Consider the following 19,970-nt stretch of genomic DNA (forward strand, 5'->3'; position numbering starts at 1 on the left):
TTTTAGTAGCATAAAGTCCACATACGTTACAGAACTTGTTAGGATCGTTCACGCAACTCCAGGGAGACATTATAAAATAGATCTTAGGAACACGAAGACGATGAAGATTACTAGAAACTTCAACTGGGATTCTCAACTATCCTGAAAAGGACTGTCGAGAAAATGCCGCTCGATCGCAAGAAGTACGCCGAATCTTTCAACTATCCTGAAAAGAACTGTTGAAAAGATGCGCGTAAGGTGGACCAAAGCAGAATTCTCAACTATCCTGAAAAGAACTGTCAATAAAATGCCGCTCGATCGCGAGAAATACGCCAAACCTATCAACTATAATGAAAAGGACTGTTGAAAAGAAGTGCGTATGATCAACGGAAACTGGACTCACAACTATCCTGTTCTGAAAATCCCGCTTGATCGAAAGGAGTAACGATTGCCAGCGCGCTATTAAGGGGTTCTTAGCATAGTTCTTATTAATGCGGTTATTAAGGGGTTCATAGCATAGTTCTTATTAATGCGCTTATTAGGAGGTTATTAGGGGTTGATGGCACTGCCATTGCATTATTGGAGGTTGATAGGATTGCCATTGGGTTGGGTTATTAGGATGTTTATAGAATAGTTCATATTAGGGGGGGGGGGGGGTTATTAGAGGGTTATTAGGGGGTTACTAACATTGCCATAGAAATATTAAGGGGTTATTGGTCAGATAAACCTTAAATTCGGGTTCATTCAATGCAATTTTTTGGATTTTACCTTGACCTAACTTTGACTCTGAGCCAACCAGGTCAAACGCACCCCAGATTCAGCGACCTCAAAAACCTATAGAAACAGTACCTGAACCAAGATTAATGGGATAATCTTGATTTGACCTTGATCTAACTTTGATCCCTGAGCTAATCGGGTCAAATGAATCGTGGATTCGGATTCAGCGACCCCAAAAACATAAATGTAATGGTATCACCTTTTGCACTTTTGTTTACATATGACTTTTTTTCGTGGGGCTGTCATATTTGTATTGTTGGTACTGTTGTTATGAAATCGTTAAAGTGGTGAAATTCATTCGATGATATCTCCGTGAAAAAAAAAGATTTGTTAAACTTGAAAAACGCGTTGGAAAGGGCGGAAGCGGTACTTTGAGATGGTTAGATTCCTTTTTAGCAAAAAGAAATGTTTTGCGGTGTAATGTAGCTTCTAAAACAGCGAAAATACGTGTTTTTCGCACTTTTAGGTTAGAATATCTTGAAAACGTGACATGATAAAGCATTTCTGATGCCTGATTTGTGTTCAGCGCATCAAAAACCTTCGGAATACATGAATAGCGTTCTTGCGATAACTCAAAACTTTTTTTGCAGACCTGTATAATTAATTCTACTGTAACTGAAATATCCCTCCTCCAACTTAATGATTTTGCAACTGTCAAAGTTCGTTATTGCACAGTAGAGGTCAAACGATCAGCCAAAACATGCGGCGCACTCTCTCATGAATGGTCCCCCCCTTTTTCCAGAATAGAATATATTAAGGGGGAGCCTGCTTTAGAGGCGTCAAAAAATCGATTTTTTCGAGAATTTTTTGGGGGAGGAATGAAATATCCGATTGGAATGAAACTTTCAGGGTTTATTAAAACATATTTCAAGAGTCTTCTTAAATTTTTTTATTAAAATACAGATTATATTGTGGCTCGTAGAAGCATTCGGCCGAGGCGCCTCCACTCTGTAGTTGTCGTGCGGCGGGAAAAATGCAGATCGCAATTTTAATCTGAAACAAAAAATCAGATAAAATTTCCATTCTCCAATAGTGTAGTTTCTAGGTAAACCAAGAAAATTAAAAAAAAAGTGAAAATTGAACAATTTATCGCTAAATGAACAAAAAATTCACTTTAGATTGTTTAAAAAGTTAGTTAATCTTAACTTTCTTAAGTTTTTTTAGGTTCAGCTTGAAGAAAATTCAATTCCAAATAAAACCCACTTTGTCTCGTTTCGATAGGACGTTTAGTTTTTTCCCTATCTTTCCCGCCAATTAGGAAAAATCGTAAAAATGTAAAACCGAGAAATCGCGCGTCAAAGTTTTCGTATATAAAAAAACGTAATTTTATTGAACTTACCACGTAACTATGCTAATCGGCGATTCCTGGTCCATACATTTGTTCTTCAGACTCTTCGTAAAACTAATTTTCGCCGAAATTTTCGAGTATACGCGCTGTTCTGGCCTCTTTGCTCGCGAGTAGATTGCGTCTGTTTTCTCGGGCGATACGCACCTGGTCGGCTTGCCGAGAGAAATTCATGCATTGCTGTCCAATTTTCAAGTCTAATATCTGCATTGTTTGTAATACTGCACTGTAGCCTTCATTGAACATTCCTCCAGCGATGTAGGTAGCAATCTCGACAATTTTAATGCCTGAGTGAAGGTGTTTAGGTGTCATGCGCCACACAGTGGAATTGAACGGCTCGTTCGCATTTTGTGTGTGTCCACCCAAGCATCTCGTTAGCAGATCGTCGTTAGATTAGTCCTCGTACACAGGACGAATGTGCTTCTCAACCTCTTCGTCGATGACACGTGGCGAATGTTGAAAATCAGCCAGTTTATTTGCTGCCTCGGCTTTGCGCCACTCACACCAACTGTCGGCGCCTTCTGGGCAATGGTCGTGGCGAGGTGATTCATCCGTCGAGCAATAGTGATCGAGTGTCGCCATTATAGCGTTTTTCATGTCTTCCACAGAATTCAAGTTTCTTCGAATGGCCAGACCGTAGTAAATGGTTAATTTTTTTATTAAAGTCTCGGTGAGCCGCTTCTTTCCACCGAGCTTTTCTTGTTTTTTTTTGTTTCGGAGACGAGTACCCATGCGCTTTTGGACATGTCCCACGCACTCGTTTTTTGTCACTGTGAGCTCCGGGCCATATGGATTACTGTTCAGAATGCCAAGAAATGTTTTGCAGTCGCCGTCACCAATGTAATTACTGTACTTTACTCCGAATTTCTCGATGGATCTCAAGAACATTGTCATTATCGAATCAACTTCCATTTTTCCGGACGAGCCGGCGTGATTCGAAGAACAATTTTCCTTGTGGTTTTGATACCATTCTTCAAACTCTTCGTCGTCCAATGTATTCTTCTTCAGAGCACAAGTATGACAATATCCACTTTTGACGATGAGATCGATCACTTTGCCACTGTAATACCCGATAAGTGTAGTTACACCGTATAATGAAGTAAAGCCACGTTTTTACCAAAATCCATCGCCTGAAACTTTCAAATGGTCAGCTGGTCTTCCATTTTTAACGTTAAGTTCTTTTTCCTCTGCGACGGCTTTTTTGCAGGCGCTGTCAAACATTTTTTTCGGCGCTGAATACAGATGCTGCACGATTTGATCATACGTCGATTTAGCTAAGCCTGGTGATATGTCCATATGACCACAAAAAATGTTAATGCCTTCTCGTGCGACACCCAAAAGCCTCATGACGAGCACAATTCTTCTATTGATTTCGTAGCCAGTGTTGATCAATGGGCCAGATTGAATTTCTCGTTTACCGCATTTGCACGCTAAAACGATTTTGAATCCGAGACCTCGATGGCCGCTTTCGGCAAAAGTTATTCGCTGCTTACACGAATTGCAAATAACTATTTCGGAAATTGCTAAAAATACAGAGACAAACTCAATTATTCGATAGCAATGTGACGGATGAATTATGACATCGTCCGTAGTTGCTGAAGCCAATTTATTTTCACTACGGCTCGTATTAGCTTCTTCATCGTCAGATGTCGAAACATTTACGAACTGATTGCCATGGAATGGCTTACCAGTGCGATCAGTTGAATATTTACTACCTTTCGGATAGCTCTGCATGATTTCAAGATGTTCACGTACCGAAATACAAAACAAAACTAAACTCGAATGCTAATACAGCTTGGCTCAAGCCGACTCTGCCAGCTCATGTATACTGCTTATAATATACACTTTTATCCTTCCATAGCTCCAGCAAGACCTACGAAGGATCTATAGTGTCTTAAAAGACCGTGATTCCTTTGTATTATAATACGTACAATAGATCAAGGGGCGGAGCGCGCGCGCTCCGAGCGACCCGGCCGCTCGTATACCTGCTCGACGCTTACTCACTATTTCTTTTATAACTCCGAAAATATTTCGAGGATGCTTCTAAAATTTTAGGGACACATTCTTGGATAGTTTAGGAAGACATTTATGCAAAAAAAAAAAATCGATTTTTTGAAGCCTCTGAAGCAGGCTCCCCCCTTATAATATAATACGAGATAATACGAGAAGAATGCATTAAAATGTACTCTTATCGAATAATGAAGATCGGAGATAATCTAGTACAAAACTTAATGATAAATCAAACAACCATACATCAGATAGAATTAGCAGAATACATTGCTCCAGACGGCACATGCACTAACGCGGGAAGTTTCGCCGACCCTTACGGCACATTCAGCAATATACACGTTACTGGCTATGTTAAAGTATCACTCAAGGAAAGATTTAATTCCGTAACGCTGGAAACAAATAAAATTAAACTCGAGTCCGGAACTTCTTGTCAATTTACCGAAGAATGTGGCATTGATAGCATATTCGGATACGCATTCTGGGACAGAACCGAGTCTCAGGCATGTCAAGCCAGCAAGTATACTAATCTATATTCGGGACCAGTCACTAAAGTAACAAAAGTCGGTAATCAACGAAGGCCACTTTATATATTAAATTCTGAGGATATATCTTTTGCTTTCAAAGACCTCGGTAGAATTATACAGTGCGGTTTTGAAATTCTTAAAACAGAATACCCGAGATTATTCATATTAGAAAATAGGCTCGGTGAACACTTCATTTCTAACAAAGTTAAAAATATGCACGATCTGTATCTTTTCACTTATGTAAATTCGAAAATATTATTCGTTGAAAAACATATTAAAAATCACATGCAAAAATTACACCATGATGTACTGTTACAACAATGCGAATTAGAAAGGAAAGTTATTACAAACGCATTAAATATCCTTTATCACCAGATCTTTTAGCATATTATTTAATGAGAGAACCCGGATACATGGCCATGATGGCGGGTGAGGTAGTACACATTATCAAATGCGTACCAGCAGATGTCAAAGCTGGAAATCCTGAATTGTGCTACTAAGAACTACTGGTCACGCACGATAAGACTTCGATGTTTATCACACCTCGAACGTATATAAAAAACAATACGGAACCAAAACAGTTTGCGATACTAAAATGTAAGTAATGTATAAATTCGGTGACACATGGGTAAAGGTCATTCCAGATATCACTAGACAAGAAGCTCCGCACGTAATCAAACCTCAGGCCAAGCAAAGTTGGGAATATAATAGCCCCATAAACACGACAACAAGCGAAATCTACACATATAACGACATCGAACACCTTCGTACGTTTATTATATTCCCTACAGAATGGAATTCGGTCCTTAATCAAATCGCGCTCGGTTTCGCTGGAAAATCCAATCTAGTTCCGGGAATATCCGTATCTAAACTAACTAACAAGGATACTCTGAATCGTATTGCGAATTCCACCTGGGAATCGCTATGGAGTCGATTCATTACTTTCGGATCAACAAGCACCGCTGTTTGGCTATCCTTATGATCTTTAGAGCAATTAAATTTGTCCTTGATACCATTATGCATGGTTATGCCCTTCATTCCCTCTATGGCTTTAGCATGCATACATCTGCTTGGCACATTGTGGAACCTTTTAACTAACTTGCTGCTTTACCTAGCTGGGAAACCTGAGAGAGAAACAAACTCAAACAAGCTAAATAAGGAAGCTCCGCCGGCAATACTCCCCGAAGAGCGAACTGCTGTCTTTAGAATTGAACGTGACGATCAACTGACCCAGAAACCAAGCTATACACAGAGACAGATCTATCCAGTATTATCGAAACCAGAAATTCCACCGTTAAACAACGAAACATAAAAGTAAACAATAACTATATGTCTGAAAGCATGGGTCACAGAGCCAAAAGAAAATTACTCGAAGACTTAATAATAGAAAAAAAAGAGACTAAGTGTATTAACACAAATGCAGGAAGAAACCGCTATGGAGTTCGGACACAGAATAAACGCACATTTACAAAAATTTTAAAATAAAAAAAAAACAACTCTTCCAGCAAACACCAGCAAAATGCTCTTATCCAGAGTACTTTTCATCAGTCTACTAACTACCGTTATATGCCAAAACCAGCCAACTACAAAGCAATATGATAGTCAACCTGGAATCGCTTTTGAAAAAGGACCTAACATACTATTTATTCAAGAAAAATGGAATATTATCACCGCTCTTGACGTCAACTCAGTACTTAACTCATATTACAGTTTCACCCAAAGACTGGAAAAAATATCAGCAGCTTGCAAGACAATCGAGATAAACGATTTCATCAAAAGTTCTATATACACAGCCTACGAAGAAACAAAAAAACTCCAACATGTCAACGAAACATTCAGCACCTCTCTCAACGCATACGCTTTTGACACACCCAACGGCGGGCGGGATGCCCTAGCATCGCCAGACAGCCTCTTACTCGAACATACCAGTAAGGTCCTTGAAAATGTTTTGTATATGCGCAAGAGTAATTTAACCGAACACTGGGCGAGTATGACTTATCTTATATCACCGAAAATAATTTACAATCAGAAACAAATCTTTTGCTTTTTAGAAAAGCTCGCGCAGATTTCATTACTAGCGCAATCAGCCCAGTGTATAATTCTACACACGTTAGCCTTATTTTAGCCGAAATTAACGACATGTTACATAAATTTATTTACATAACAACTGAAGTACGTCAACTCCTGCAAAACAAACAATTTTCTTTCAATCCGCAATTTTTGTTAAACGCGATAAAAACTATCAAGGCAATTACTCATTCAAAGTTGCCAAAACATATGTCAAAAATTAATATCATAATACTACAACAAATTGCAGAAGTTAACGTAGTTTACTTTCGTAAGAACATCATTGTCGAAGTAATTTTTCCCCTTGTCGCAAGTAGCAATACGCAGAGTTTCAAATTATATTCACTACCAGTATTTCAGTATCTTAATGAAACTAACTGAGTCACTAAATTCATTAGACCACAAAGTGATTACCTGACTGTGACAGAGGAAGAAACTACCCATGCCTTTGTAAGCTAAAATTTCATTGATAACGAGTGTAAACGTATTTTTTCCTTCTATCTGTGCCAGCGCCCAACTATACGCAAATCGAACAATAATTCCTGCGAGTTTAGTCTGTTAACAACACTGGAAGAGTCAAATCTTGTATTCTGCCAACTTGAAGCTAGCTCCGAAACTGACTATTACCTTATACCGACGTTACAAAATAATGTATTGTTATACTCTGTGACTCTCAATACTTCTTTTGATGTAAATTGTAACGGGATAGTATAGCCAATTCTCTTGAATGGCACTGGGTTAATACTTCCAGTTGTGCGAACTTAGAACGGACCACTATATTTATTTGGGGGCTAAGAAAAAACTAAGGGCAGATAATTTTGTGATTCCGAAAATTTCTCTTATAACTACAAACGAAATAATAATAAAAAGCCAAAAAATAAATTATAATTAGAACAGATACGAACACTTGGACCGTGTGAAATTATTAAACGCGTATTTAGCGTTAGGAGTAACCATTGTAATCGTTATCTCATCCGTAATAGCAGTAAGTTGCATACTCTGCGCATTTAGAGTGTGCAGCGACAAAGGTCATAGGTTCGAAAATATACCGATGCAAGAACTGAATCAGCCCTTAAACCCTTAAATAAGAATGATCTGTAAATCTGCACAGACATTACTTGCCGGAAAGTACTTTAGCCCAGCAATCAACTACGACAGTCCTTACTCCCCACCCATAGTCGTGCAAGCAATCACACTCCAAGAATCCGAAACAACAGACACTCCACTACCACTCCCCACTTTCTAAAAAAAAACGTATAAAAGGACTAAACATACCCCTTGTATTGTCAGATATACCATAGACCAGCACCATGAAGCGCGTTGCAACCACCGCACACTCGGCCCACCACTCAAGAGGGCCAACAGGTCACGGACAACGGAAGAGATCCTGAAGAACCGGACGTCAACAGCAACCATGAACCGATTGATGCAAAGGTGGGAAAACCAGGAAGCTCAGATGACCATGGAGTATCCCGAGTTCCTACAGTTAGACGACGAAGGAGACTGGAGCTACCATCAACTCACCGAATACATCTTCCAAGAAGCTCAACACGGACACTTACACGTACAGTTCCTATTCAAGGAAACTTACGGAGATGAGGGGTTTGGATGAGCTCCATTCCATCCGTGTCGCCTGTGCGGACAAGACACCGGACATTGGTAAGGTTGCTTTTACTGCCGAGCACGTGTGGCAGCCGCACCAAAGGACCAACAACTAGCCACGGAGGCCGAATGTATCCGCCCGAAGCATTTTGTGCTTCGTAATGCTCCTTGCGCCAGGTGTATCGGCAAGGAGGTTTTGTTTAGGTTTCAGAGAAGCTTGCAGGTTCACCGTTTAGAACTGCTATAATCCTCTTCCAAATCCTTCCTATTTCTAAATAAATAAATAAAAAAAACACAACACAAAAAAATATATATAGAATAATAAGACAAAAAAAGATAACAATAACAAAAAATAACAAAACACACAAAAAGTATATAAAAGAGACAAAACACACAAACAAAATATATATAGAATAATTTCAGCAGCTCTCGGAGAGCGCTAGTCCCTTGCTTTATCAGCAAAGGACTCCGAGGGATGGGCATGTCACGTCGATACTAAGAAAACATACGTGACGGACCATGATAAGTAATTAAATGTCACGGGTTGTGGTAACTAATCGGGTATCGGTAATTTAACTTCCTATCGTATCCACCCTCCCGGGAACATTTGTAAATCTATCTAGCAAGATAGATTAGGCTAAGCACGTTCTCCATAAATGTTCCGCGAATATTACTCACCGCATATTAATTTGGCAAAAACAAGGGGAGGGGCATATCAGCCTATTGTATAAAGAGGCTGGATCAGGATCCGCGGTAGCTCATATTCAAGCTAGCACTCATACTCGTACTTATACTGATTTAGTTATTTCTAAGTTGCACTACCCGGCTACTCAGAATCGGAATTATACTCTGCTAAATATTATAAACTTGTCTTTCAACAATAAATCTTAATCAAGTGCAAACACCTGAGACTGTTTCGTAAAATCTTTTCTGAAACCCCGTCCTAACAAGATAAGAAACTAAGTTATCTACCTAAACACACTCCATATAATAAAGGCGCTATCCCTTTAACCAACCTCCGCTTAACTCCTGACTAAGATCCAACTTTTACTAACGCGACAGTATTTTAGACATTATTACGTCTAGCCATAACATCTCCTCGCCTAGACATAACACTTTTGTTTGTGTTATGTTATAAGCAGTACGCTTGCTCCTCGTCTGCCCTCCTTCTCTCTCTCCCTCTTATCGCTCGGCATGGCGACGTGGTCAGCGTTGGGCGCATATATTTATTGCGCCTAACCACTGGCCTTTATGTTTTCCAGCCGCCGAAGATTGCCGAGCAAGATTGAGAGCGCCCGAAGAAGCAAGAGCGCAGCGACTATGAGGCAGAAAGAGACAGAGAGAGAGAGAGTTAGCGAGCATGCTAGAGTGCGCGCCTATGCACGCACTATGCCGGTTTGGGCCGGCGTGTGACGCGCGACCAATTAGCGCTTTTGTCGCACGCCGCCTAATGAGTGGGCTTGGTGGGAGAGCCGGGCGAGAGGGTGAACGCTGACCATGCGTCAAGGCCCGTGAGCCAGTTTTCCGGAAGAAAGTTAAGGAGAGAAGTTGGAAGTAACGAAGAAAAGAAGCAGCGCAAAGAGAGAAAAAGAAGTACACGTGCAGCAGTGACCAGACCAGGGCGAGACGAGGCTACGTATGGCAACAACACCTGCAGCAGGGCATTCAGTGCCGCCCTCGCCACCGTGTACGGCACGACTTCCAGTGGGTTCACCGCGGGCTACGCCGAAGAAGACGTCCAGGTCAACTCCCCGTTGCCAGCTCATCGCCAAGGACGAAGGTCAGGTTATCTCTCTCCCAGTATTTCTCTCTCTTATGGTGATGCGCGGCCGCGTAGGAACGATAGGTAGCCAGGCGATCACTTGCCGGCTACGCTCATCGTAATGCGGTAGAGAGGTTTCGACGTATTCTTTCCTTTGTAAGGAGCTAAATGGCCAAGGCGATTTAGTCGCCGGGCCATTCGTCCTCCCGCGTTAGTTTAAGTCGTTCTATTCATGTGCGCGTGATGTAAACTATTATTATATCCGATTTTGTATTTGTTTGTCTGAATAGATTTAAGTTGTATGTTCTAATTAAGGAAAATTATTTATTCGTTCGACCTATCCTCTCGTTCCCCGATTGTTAAAGAGCGAAAGTGCCTCTCTTACTCTCCCCTTAATAAATTGGTGACGTCAGTGCCAAATAAGGCGCTGCCCTCGTTACATGTTTGCAGATTTATTATGGATAGTATCTTCTATACAATCAATATCGCTGATAGTGAATTTCGCTTACTTTTATCGTTTGTCAAGGTGTAAACATTCAAAAATTAATATTTTTTCATCTATAAAATTAAAAAATAATTTCAATTTGTATAAAGCGATAAATTGCGTTAAAAAAATATAAAGTCCTTACGAGCCATAGAATAAATTTTGACTGCTACTGTTTCGTTGATAGCCTTTGTAGAAAACATAGTGGGGCGCGCATTACGCTGTCTCGGAAAGCAGCACCGAACCCGATATCTAGCGAGGAAATTAGTAGCCTTTTGTTTTACGACATTTAGGAATACACGCGCGATACACGTGCGTCACAGATCATCACCAGGCCCAAACACTTAGCGCAGGTCGGGTCCTCCATCTACCTATTTCAATAGTACAATTTTCCTTTGTCTCCTGTTTTCTCGCTAGCCGTTCGAAATATTAAGCACTTATGTACGCGTGATGGAAAAGAAATGTAGCGAGAGTAGTGGTAAGCTTCTTGATGACACGCCCTTTCGCGCCTATCTTCTTGGGGTTGGTCTCCGTCTCTGCTCGTTCGGCTTCAGCTCGACCCATGGACGTGGGCGTTCGCAAATTCCGCGTAAACGTCGCCGTGAAGCCATCATATCAGATCCGAGAAATATTCTTGGAGGCTGCAGGCCTCACGAGGGTGACAAGTCCCCTCGTACTATAGGGAAGGGAGGCTGGCGAGGCGAAACCTAGCTAAGTCGACCTTCGGTCCGGCAGGCTGGCGAGTAAGGGTGCGAGCGAGAGAGAAGGGGAGAGCAGAGAAAGATGAGGTGGCGGGGACGGGGCAAGAGGGCGTGATGCCTACAGGCCCAAAACTAAGGAGGCAGTAGTGGTGATAGCGGTCGCTGAGCGAGCGGTCAGTGCGCTCTTGTGCTCTTGCCACGACGAAGTGAGTATCCCTGTGTGATCAAGTAATTGTACCTTCGCTGGGTATATATATAAACAAAAAAAAATAAAAGGTGCTCGTTTTATTTCTTCCTGCTCGAATCTTACCCTTTACAGCCTTGCAGGTATACAATTTTTCTTTCACGAACTCATTTTCTGGGTGTCAAATCTAGTTTTGTAAATGGGGGTAAACTTTTCAAATTCTACTATGTTTTGTATGTTTAATATAAGTAATTCTCTTTTGTGCACATATTCTACAAGTACGTGACTTATTACTGGTTTAGAATTTCTTTTTAAATACCTATTCATAGTCCTTTCATCTGAAAAAAATAATTAATTATATTAATAAATAACTTGTGACAATGTATGATGCATAAATTAATACCTCGTATCAATTTATTAGCTTGTTCAATATTGAATTAAACAAAATTAGAATAATATAAGACTTAACGTTACCCCCAAGAGCAATAATTTGTACATCATAGAAATCTCTTTTACTATATTTAATCACGTATGATGTGAAAACTGAAAAGTCTATAAATGTTTTCGGTTGAAAATCAACAATATCCATCATCTTCACTACTTCAAATTCATCAGTTTCTGTGTTTAAAACAAAAGCATGGCTAATCTCAATTATTTTCACTTTTGTCAAAATACGTCTTACTAGAAAATAGTTCTCATTGAACCTAGAAAAAAATGAAATTTTAATTAAAATAACAAAAAAAACTAGAATCTTACAATAAATACAAGCTTAAACTCCATTCAAGTACCAAAGCAACTAGCTCGATTATCTCGGTCAATAAACGATAGGAAATTTTGGAATTCCCGTGATTGGGAAAATTGGCTCTTGATTTTAGTTTGCTAATTTTAAACTCAATCGCTGGTTTTGAAAAATTTGCGTCTCACTGGGAATTGTTAGTTGAAGCTATACATATTTTTCTTAGTAAATATATATTGTGACGATAAACGTCCCATTAGCGCTAGCAGCCCAACCAAGCGGCTGCCTGTGAGGGCAGCACCTACCGGTTGGGGAAAAATGTAACGAGGGAATTCGGCACGAGACGTACCGGAACGCGCGTGAATATAAATGAACCAGTCGAGGATGAGAATGCGGGGGACTCTCAGCTGTAGCGAGTCGTAATTGGAGTTTCCCGAGTTTTTCCAAGTGGTGAGACGAGCTAACTGGATCACCGATAGGAGTTATGCCTTCGCCCGATCAGAGCAAGTGCGTACAAGTGCGTGTGAGTAAAGGGTTTCGCCAGCGAGGACGAAACCGATAACGCGAGATACCTCGCCCCAAAGACCGACCTTCCCGAGACTAGAGTGCGAACTTTCTTTCTCTTGTTAACTGTGCGACTGCCAATAAAGTAAGCTGGCCAGCTTAATATCGCTATTTCCTATAAGATTGTTAACAATTAATCTCTCGTACTCGTTAAGAAGCGTGCATGTATTAACGAGGCGAACAAAGAGCGGCGAACGCTCCGACACTGCATGTTATTGTCGCGCGCGCGTTTTGTAAACATAAACACGCGGGCCAAGAATGTTATAGAGAACAGACAAATAGACTAGCCAGCATGTGATATTAACTGTAATTTTGATGTATTTATTTCTCGCTAGTAGAAGGTCGGTTGCCTGACGCCCTTTCCCTCCTGCTCTCCGGTTGATGAGTTTAAACGTTTAGACAATCCTGCGCGCTCTTCGATGCGAACGCGCGCATAAATAAATAGACGGATATCAACCCCGTTACATGGCACCCAACATAAAAAAACCTACAGCGTTTATCATTGTTCAAAACGCTGGTTCTAAACAAGGACCTTGCGCTCAGTCAACCAGCGACTTAGGTGGCAATCAAAGTGTTGTTGTGCACACTTTGAGTTAACAGCCACATAGTAAACATCGCCCCTCTGTTAGTTAGCTTGCGAAGGCCCGCGGCGACGATAATTTGTATACAGTCGCTGTAAGCGCGTGCAAGTGCGACCGAACGACTCTTAGCCATAGCGTAAACACCAATAGGTTTTGAAAGTTGCCGCAAATAAACAATATTGTACCCGTTGGCCCGGGGAAAACTAACACCAGCAACATTCAAACAAAAGAAACTCAAATCAATAGTTTTCTTTGATATCGTGTTGTCTTAACATAAATGTATTTTTCAAATATTGCTAGCTGCGGTTATTGGTGACTACGCATATAGACGCTCGTTATAATATTTTAGATACTTACCAACACAGCCGCGCTAACAAACAGTTAGTGCGCCTGATAGGCAAGATCATTATATTGCGTAATAGCGAGCAAAGAGTCTTCCGGTAAACACAACATTAAATGCCCTTTGTTGAGCCTATTGTCGGCTAGTAAAGTCTAAATTTTTGCTTGTTTGCTTGTAAATATTAAATATAGTACTCACACTCGCAGCATCCGTCAAACAAACGTGTAAATTTGTGTAAAAATTAGTCGCGATATAACTAACAGAGGACAATGGACTGCACGCAGAAAGAAGTCGAAGACTGGGTTTTAACGCTCCAAGACGAAAAAATAAACAAATACCTCGAACACTTGGAGCTCAAGAAAAGTGGGAATAAGCTCTCGAGAGCTGGGCGACTGTAAAATTGGTTGTTAGGCGACTACTCGGCGGCGGATTTCGTAAAAGTCGACAACCAACACAGCAATCCAGCAAGAAGGGCAGCCCTACGCTCGGAGTTGATTATATCCATCTGCGCGGAACACACAGCGTCCGAACAACAAGGAGAATACCCGCTAGCCCAGCTAATGCAAAGTTTAGAGGTGATATCGCGGATTCAGGAAATAGCGATAAACATCACAAACGTACTGGACGACGGCGAGGGTACCAGCAGTAATAAGAATATTACTATAACGGCTAATGATGGTAGCCAGTTCCAACTCCCGCCGGCATTCGCTGTAATGATCCAAGACCTCATTTTCCGGTTCAGAGAAAATGAGAAGAAGCTCGAGCTGCTAGACTCGTAAAGAATAAATATGTCGAGTCTAACGAAAGTATTAGACCAGATATATAACAATTGCAGCAACGTTAAGAGCCAACTGAACGACTTATCTGCCAGAATGAGCGCATTGGAAAATGCCGAAAACAGGAATGTACAGAAAGATAATGCGAATAATTCCAATGAAATGCGACAACAAGAAAACACGCGTAGGAGCGTCGCATTATAAGATACCTTCACGTACCATTACGACACCAGGTTACCTCAAAGTACTCCAGCTGGACCCGCACAGAGGCCCACGGGGGCCACCGGCAGGACCTCCCGCCGGACGCTCCCTTTCGGAGAGGGTGGACAACATCAACTCAGTGGAGTTAATGCTGAAGTGAATAACCACCCGTCGAGCACGTGGTCATCGCAGCAGACAACAAACCCTTGGTCGACTACAAGGGATGTTAGTCGTATTGTCCGAGGATGGAAACTGAAGTTTTCAGGAGAGGTCAATGCGAGTATTGACACCTTCCTGTCTAGCCTGGACAATTTAAGGAACGGCGCGGGACTCACGGAAGATGAGATGCTCCTAACGGCATCGGAGCTACTCGCCGGACCCGCCCTGACCTGGTACGAGGCGATGAAGGAGGAATGGCTCTCCTACGCCGAATTCGAGATGGATGCAAGGGAATGGTTCGGGACCAGCGTGCAGCAGCAACAGCGTTTAATGAGGAAAGTTCAGAGTCAATATCAGGGCCACGATGAACCCGTTAATGTTTACGTTGCCAACATGATGGGCCTGATGAAGCGGCTAAACCCCCAGATGACGCTTGACTGCCAATTGGACCTGCTGCACGCCAACCTTCTCCGGACATTCAGGGCCAAGTGCGGAGGTCCGAAGTGAGCTCCATACGAACCGTGAATGCGCTGGCCACGGCGGCACAGAATAGCTTGCACCAGAGAAAGGCAGAACAGGTGGTACCTGATCCACAATCAACTCTGTACCCGGAATTAGCGTACCACCCTCGCACCGATGGAAGCAAGGGCCGCAAGGGCAAAGTGGCATCGATTTCCAGTGATAAGCCGGAGGTCAGCAACAGGTTGGACCGTATGGAGAAAGTGCTCGAGAAGGTGGCACACCAGCTCGTCTACACTCCGACGCCCTCGGGGGCGACGCCTAGTTCGAGTCTAGAGGCAGTTGATGGCGTGAAGAAGGCTCCACCCGCCGATATACTGAGCCAAGTGCTGTTATCCCTCAAGGAGATATCTGAAGGGATGAAGCACAACTTCGTCGGGAAAAACTTGACCTCGGAGGACCGCACTAAGATGCCGGAGGCTCCTCGAAGACGGGAGAGAGACTTCTCCAAGCCACGCAAGTGCATCCAGTGTAGGTTACTGAGTTACAGCAAAAAGTACTGTCCCCAATGTAACAAGGGAAACGAGGAAAGGAGTGGTTAGATGGGGTTGACCCCACTCCTTCATCCCCTAAAACAAATCCCGTAAACGAGATCTCGCGGCCTTCGCCAACACAGTCAGCACCGATAGTAGCGAGCGTGTTGAGCGGCGAGAGCGAGAATTACCCTGGTGGCGCCAATGGTGAACGCGGCGGTAAAGTGAACGCGGAGAGAGGGGGTATTGACGTTAGTATAGCCCAAGACCCTAGACCGGCCAAGGTGGTGGCGAATGGATCGCACACGCCCTCGGGGGCACGGGTAACGGCAGATAAATCGTCAAAGGGTAACCCCATGGAAACTCCGATCGTCCGAACCGAGGTGGTTCGAACGACAAGTGGCGTCACTTTACCACGCAAGAGCACAGTGGCTAGCGCTACGGTGTACAAGGAGCAAGGCTGTGGAGCCGCCGAATCTGTTTCGCTATATTCCCCGGAACAGGAAACGCGCTGATGGCTACCGGTGAAAATAGGAGACTTCCAGAAACGGGCTCTCTATGATCCGGGAGCTTCCACCACAGCAATGGGTAGTAATGCTCTGCAGATAGCGTCTGTGCTAGGCATCAGGTTAGATACTACCCACGCGGGTACGGCAGGACTACCAGATGGTCGTAAGTTAGCGATCGTTGGTCACGCCATGTTGCCGTTCACCGTGGGGGATATGACGATGTCGACGAGAGTAGCTATCCTCCCAACTCTTGTCGATGAATGTATCCTAGGAGTGAATTTCGTTAGGTCGTTCAGAGAGGTACTTGACCCGGACGATGATAAGTTACTGCTCAAGAAATCACGAACCAAGATAAAGCTAGAGGTAGCTAGCTTAGAGGCTGGTCCGAAATTAGCTACAATCGGACTAGCCGAGGTAACAGCTTCTCAACAGGCGATATTGCAGAGAACCATCGGCGAGACCTTATCGCAGACTCCCATGGGACTGGGATGTGCGGCAGGTATTGAACATGAGATTCGGGTCGGTGATACGAAGCCGATCAAGCAGCGTTACTATCCAGTGTCACACAAGGTCGAGCAAGAAATGTATAGATTGATAAGGGAGATGTTAGACCAAGGGGTGATTGAGCCAGCGGACAGCGGCTGGTCGAACCCAGTGGTTATGATACGCAAGAAGGATGGCTTTTATCGATTTTGTATAGACTTCAGGAAGATCAACAAGGTCACGGAGCCAAACGCGTATCCCCTCCCGTTTATGCAAGATGTTTTGAGGCGCTTACGAAACGCAAGCTATATCTCCACACTCGACCTCAGTAGTGCGTATCACCAAATACCACTCAAACCCGAATCTCGATCTATCACTGCCTTCGCCGTGCCCGGATTGGGGCATTTCCAGTTCGTACGAATACCATTCCGTCTCTCGTACGCCGGCGCCACCTTTCAACGGTTAATAGATAGCGTTATCGGACCTGAGCTTGACGATTTCGCCTTCGCCTATTTGGCCTATTATATCATCGTAGTATCGTCCAAATTTGAAGATCACCTGCAACAGCTTAAAACCTTTGGATAGGTTATATCGAGCTGGACTCTCGATTAATCTAAAGAAGAGCGTCTTCTGCAAGCCTGAGGCTAAATATCTGTGAAAATAATTGGCAAAGTGATGTATCACCAAAAGCCAAGCTGCGATTTTCAAGGCGAATACGGGTACGAGGACACTTGGAAGCTTGTCGTACCACCGGAAGACCGAAAGGCGGTCCTGTTCGAGAACCACGACCTTGATACCGTGGGCATTTGGGACGCGAGAAGACCTTCGCCCGCGTCGCCCAATCCTAATACTGGCCAGGGATGTACATGGACGTCAAAGGTTACGTCCAAAAATGTCAGGTTTGTCAGCAATGTAAGGTCGAACAGCGACTACCGCGCGGACTCATGAGGGTTCGGATGTTGTCGACACCTTGGCAAGTGGTAGCGGGCGACATCACCGGACCCTTCCCAAGGAGCTCTCGAGGGCACGAATACATACTAGTGTTCATTGACTTATTCACGCGATGGGTTGAGTTCATACCTGTACGTAGTGCCAATGGTAAGACGATCGCTATGGAACTCCGGGAACGAGTGATCCTGCGCTTCGGTGCGCCTAGGGCCTGGTAGAGGGTACCTGAGAGACCAAGGGATAAACCGGACCTTTACGACAACCTATACCTCACAGGCTAACCCTACCGAAAGAGTTAACAGAACCCTGAAGACGATGATAACCTCGTACCTGCGCGGGAACCACAAAGAATGGGACCGAGTGTTATCTGAACTCGCGTTCGCGTTGAACACTGCTGTCCACAGTTCCATGGGAACCAGCCCTGCCATGCTCAACTACGGTAGGCAACCGGAAGCCCCGATCAACATTCGGAGATAAATGGACGAGCTTGCGGACCGAGGGGAAGGGTTGCTCCGAATCGGACAATGGAACGAGCATATGAAGAATAACCGATTCGTTATTCAGCAAGCTCATGAAATAGCTTCGGACGAGTCCCTGAGGCAGGCGAAATATTAGAACGCCAAGCACAGAACCACCGGCTTTAAAGAAGGGGACTGGGTGTGGAAGAAAAATCGCGTATTGTCCAGTGCGACGCAGGGTATTTCCGCAAAGTTAGCGTCAAAATTCGTAGGTCCCTTCATTGTCACGAAAGTACTCGGAGTCAACTCAAACCGACTTGCCAAACAGCAGGAAGAGGTCACGGAATTGGTCCACGCCAAAGACCTCAAACCCTATTATGGACAGGAGGATACCTTGCCGGAAGATGAAACCCGACGGCAAGATGACGACGATACCCCTACCACCGAGGGACCCGAGGCGACGAACATCCCGCCTACTGCAAGCGACGCGACAACACGCGGAAACGGGTGCGCCGTTAATACGGATAACACACTCCAAAATGATAACGCGACAACGTCGAGCCACCTTCGTCACGCCCCTTCCAATCCTTAAGATCCTGATAATCACCCATTCAACTAATACGGTGAAGCGCCCGTGAGGAAGACCTCGCAAGAACGCGCTAACCACCCGAACTACACCGTATCAACAGAATCCACGTATCTCCCCCCCCCCCCGTCGTCGTGAAAAGGAAGAGGGGTAGACCACCGAACACACCGATCATTGATGCATGAGGCCCTGCGAACGAAGGACCTGGGAGACCGATGCAAAGGACCCCACCTTCGATCCCAGCGACGAAGGTCCTGGGCAGCCGAATAGGCGCCCACCTTCGATACGCGAGGAAAGAGGTTACCGGTATTGATATGTAGAACTGTTACAGAATGAAGATTTCGTACGAGCAGTTCGAGGAAGCGGCAGCCGCCCTCATTAGTCTGGACCTGGGTCCCGCCGTTGAGGGAGTCGTGCACGCCGCCCTGCACCTCCTCGGCGAGAAGAGAGCAGAAAAGGAGCAAACACGAGTGCGAGCTCACGCTAGCTCCTCATCCGTGGTGATAGAGGAGGTCACGGACGAAGAGTCCCAGCGCTCCTCAATAGCGCAGGGCGTCGTGCGCGAGGAGGCTACACCGTTGCCCGGAGCACCAACGGGAGTAATACCGATGAGGGCCCTGCCAACCTCCAGGGGCACCCAGACGGAGGAAGTCACCACCGACGCGACCTGGCGCCCCAGGTTCACTAACCAGGCATCCTCGCCTGGCGAACGGACCTGGGAGGAGATAGTGGAGGGCTTGAGGGAGGTCGAACAAGGTCGAACCGGCCCCTCGAGGGCACGGTCGGAGACGCACTTGCTTGCCCCATCCAGCCTCCAGCTGCCGGGGTCAGACTAGCGACTCCGGAGGCCAGGTCGGAAGCCACCACTCACCGACGTCAGCGGACGTGCGGGGTAAACCTCGTGGTAAACGTGGACGGCAGCAACGGGGGTCAAGCAACGGGACCCATCCACATAAATCTTTGGTGGGGTCCACGGGTGAGGATCCCACGGTCGAAAGACCGCTGTGATCCGCCCCGAACCGGCGTGACGGGTTGCCACTGACCCCCCAGGGAGCGAGGCTTCCCTCCTGGTACCCTATCCCGCGCACAGTGGGAAGGGTGCAAAATTTGCCACTACCCTGGGGTGACCCGCACGTATCGTTGCTCCCGTGTCCGGCAACATGCCGACCTGGTCCAAGAGAGATTGGGATGCCCTCCATTAG

The 19,970-nt window shown here is 44.5% G+C and overlaps 1 pseudogene; it reads right to left on the reverse strand.

The window, feature by feature from the left end:
- Positions 1-2,107: 2,107 nt before the first annotated feature.
- LOC131668600 (uncharacterized) lies at positions 2,108-2,698 on the reverse strand (annotated as a pseudogene).
- Between the last annotated feature and the right edge of the window lie 17,272 nt (positions 2,699-19,970).

Source organism: Phymastichus coffea, unplaced genomic scaffold (assembly GCF_024137745.1).
Source record: "Phymastichus coffea isolate CEN01 unplaced genomic scaffold, Cenicafe_Pcof_1.1 PCOF00006, whole genome shotgun sequence".
In the NCBI taxonomy this organism is placed as follows: Eukaryota; Metazoa; Arthropoda; class Insecta; order Hymenoptera; family Eulophidae; genus Phymastichus; species Phymastichus coffea.